Source organism: Mytilus californianus, unplaced genomic scaffold (genome assembly GCF_021869535.1).
Source record: "Mytilus californianus isolate M0D057914Y unplaced genomic scaffold, xbMytCali1.0.p SCAF_9, whole genome shotgun sequence".
In the NCBI taxonomy this organism is placed as follows: Eukaryota; Metazoa; Mollusca; class Bivalvia; order Mytilida; family Mytilidae; genus Mytilus; species Mytilus californianus.
In genome coordinates, this window is record NW_026262745.1 from 42,698,391 (window position 1) to 42,702,412 (window position 4,022).

A 4,022-nucleotide genomic window follows, 5' to 3' on the forward strand; every position below is an offset into this window, starting at 1 on the left:
CGTATTCCGGTTAACATTTGCTTTTATAAAAACTGTTCTAATGTATAAATATATCTAACTTTATAGATCAACTTTATTGAATGCTTTCCCTAGATATTCAATTACTAACATATAGGGATACTTAATTGAAGCTGTAGATTAAGTAAATTGTTAACAGTACAGGTGCAATAAAATTGATCAATTTGTGTAAAAAAAACAAATACTTCAACCAGAGTTCATACATGTTTTTTTTTTTCATTTTATTGTTGTTCATTACTATTAATAAATTCATTGTTATACAACCTGGGTCATATATTTAACATTCCGCAAATGTTACACATATACCAGCGACACGTCCGTGTTCACCTTTATACAGGAAGAGACTCCCGTAAACAGGGTTTGGCTTTGATTCCGCAGTCTCCAAGGTAGCATGTGTCGGTTAACTTGATATTTAAGGTACAGACTTTCGAGTATTCACCAAGAAACAATTCTTAACATGACTTGTGTAAAATTAGAGTGTTCATATGACCACTGTTTATCATTATCATATACACCGGGAATTGGATATCACTAAAGCAGAAGCTGAGAGACAGAATAAAAAGTGAGGGTAGATTTGTTTTCTATTTAAACCATTTTTATCGATTTGTTGCGGTTTAAAGCTTATACAATAATTGTCTTATGTATACTCCTTTGATATTTTATGCTAGCAAGAACCATACAAAGATTAGATTTTGTGTAACTTTATATACTTTAAACCTGTGCACTTGATACCTGAAGTATTTAAGGTCGATTAATTTTCGCCACCGCTCAGGCAAGATATACACTGTATTTGTTTTTTAAATTTCAGATGAATTTTAAACTTTATGTTCTTTGAAATTCCCTTAAAATATTTTTTGATAAGATGTGGATCAAAACAGTTGTTATGTAGTGTACGGCGGTGTGTGCCGTGTAGTGGAATATCATCTTATTGTCTGCAAGGCATTGTACAGGCATAGTCTTTGTATGAGGTCAATACAAGGATATATTGACCTGAACGAAAAGCATATCAACTGAAGACGAAGTCTGCGGTCAAAATACTTCTTTAGGTCGATATATCCTCGTAGTGACCTCATCAAAAGGCTATAAGTGTTATGATATTATTCTCAATATGCCTGAAATAAAGCAGAAATTCACTATATTGGTTGTTATGATTGTTTCACAAAGTATTGATGTTTTTAGATAATTTTTTTTAGATATTTTAAGAATAACTGAGCAATATCACTTTTCTATCTGCAGTTTTCAGTCTACATTTGGAAATACAGTTGAACATATGAGTCGCTCTAATCAAATTAGCTGGATTTTTACAAAATAACAATATATGGCGTTATCATATTTTCAAAATGCAAAATTCACGATAGCGCGTTTCTCGTTTTTTTTTGTCATGGCGTTGTCACTATGTTCTCGACTTCTGAGTTTAAATATCACTTTAATATCTTTTGCCCCTCCAATTGCAAAAAAAATACCAAAGTCAAAACTCAGTCGATTTAAAGTGACAACGGCATGGCAGGAAAAGATAACCAAGTCTACAAAAACACAAACCCTACCAAAACTGAGGGTTGTTCAAAATTCTCCGGAAGATTACGCAAATGACCTAAAATGTATGGTCTCCTATAGGATCCTATAGTATATAATCCGTACTTTCGAATCACAGGCAATATTCTACTTCACTAGAATTGTTGCCCTTACCCATTAAATAAATAATTTCTCATCAAGAAAAAAAAAGCCATTGTATATACGTCATGCTATTAAAATACATTTGTAGTCTTAAACACAGTTATAAATATTATTGTATCAATGCAACCACTAAGGGGAAATTTTCTCACGACAAATCGTAAAAAGTTTTATAGAATAAATAATTTTAGATATTTCCGGAAACAAACAGTTGCACAATAACTTTGCATTTCCAGATCAAAAGTGTAAATCATAATATCGAGTTTGACAGAAATTTAAGGGGATGTCAGTGAACAGTTTGCTCGACTTCTCTTTTTATAGCCAATTTTGATATTATGTCATAAAAATCATGACAGTTAAGAGGATTTGTGCATTTACGCAGTCAGAAAGCTGAACCCGCTTTGATCGCATTTCTTAAAACAACTAAGTGACCACCGTATTTGGGCATAATTTGGGGTTTATTTAGGTTCCACTGAGACGAGTCGGTTTCCTTACAAAAGTCGTAAGTATGCTGTACGTAATCATCACAACTGCGTATATTTTTTAGAGGTTCTCACGTAAACATTGTTCTGATTTAACGTACTAACTTAGAATAATAAAACTTTCAAACCAGAGCTCGTCAACCGTCGTGCCAATTTTTCCAACAAAGAAGTTGAAATTTTGTTCTTAACTTTTGAGAAACATGACCTGTGTTGAATTCTAAATATGCGATAAGGCATTTTATGAACAGGTTTATGTCCAATTTGTGACACTTTATATGCCCTTAAACGCAAATGCGCCATTTCGATGTGGTCCCTCTAGGAATTTTCGAGTTGTATCCCTTTGTTGACACTCCAAATCTATTATGATTTTAGCACCATGATACTATATATACTGTTATTTACAAATGAACATCCTTTTTTTTCCTTTTTGTTGCACCCGAATAATAATGACACAAAGATAAAATTCTACTGCATGAAGGCTAAGGCTAGCCAAAATATGCATAAATACTGGATCTTGACAAGTGTTAAAATTTGATCTAATTTTGAATTCCCTAAAAATTTCTAGAAATAATAATCAAAGCTATCTCATGTAAATTCCTAATGATTTAAAATAAAATGACATTGGTTTGCAACCTGTATTTTTATTAATGGAACTAACTTACTATAAATGTCTGAACTTTAAAATTTAAAAAAAAGAAACATAAACAAATAGAAAAATAATTTAAATAAAACACGACTGCTCAATGAAAAATAATCATAAAGATTTAGTCTCATTCCTTTTTGTTCTATTTTTAGAAATAACTAGGCTATTTAGTTAAGTTAAGTCAATAATTGTTTTGAACAGAATAATTCACATTTCATGCAATTATGAAAATCCCAATCTAATTGCATTCATTAAGAGTGATAATGTTGTTTCCCTTGTATCATGGATTTAATATTGAAATTACTAATTAAAAAAAACTGAATTCTTCTTTCACCCATGATTGCTCAAATGTTTTGTTGATAAAGCGCACATGTCCTATAGAAGAAAAGCAAATATCCTAAAATTAAAGCGCAAATGTCCATAAAAAAAGCACAAACGTTTCGTGTCGGTACATGTTACAAATTGTACTAACTTGAGTCCGTCGTCTCAAAAGTTATAAAATATTTACACCAGTACAGTAATCACATTTGAAAGAAATGTCTGCATCAATTCAATATAACTATTAATTAAAAACTAAAAATTATCGTTCAATTTCAAAATTCTTGTCGTAACGCAATCATGAAAAATTAAGGTAAGTTAGTTATTAATCATAATATAGTAAAAGTACATTTGTGTGATATTCAGTGACTTCGATGTGTGAGATTAATTACTATAATGTCCTTCTAGAATTTAGTTCAAACATAACAGTCAAACCTGTTTATTAAGGTCATCCTCTAGTCCAGAGAAAATTTACCCGTCAAGAGAGATGACCTTTGGCCTGCTAAGAGAGGATTTTGCTTTAGAGAGGTGTCGTTTACAGCAGGTTTGACTTTATTTCGCAAGGGATGAATATTACGGTTTGCAATATTTTCAACTTCGAGATAATTTTTTTTTCCATTCTGTATAATGTATAATCGTAGTTTCTCTGCAAAAATGGATGGAAAATTAAACACAAATTCTCGTTTTAGACTATTCCTTTATTTTATTATTTCTCCGATTAGATTTTCTGTTATAATCTAAGAAATAGTAAGACCAGAATTACCGACTTCAATAGCAAATTCATTTCATCGCAAACACTTCTTCAGAATGACAGGATTTTCTTTCTGGCCCATTGTTACTTTAAGAATATGATAACAGCGGGCGTTTTCATGGGCTTGTTTTTCGACTGA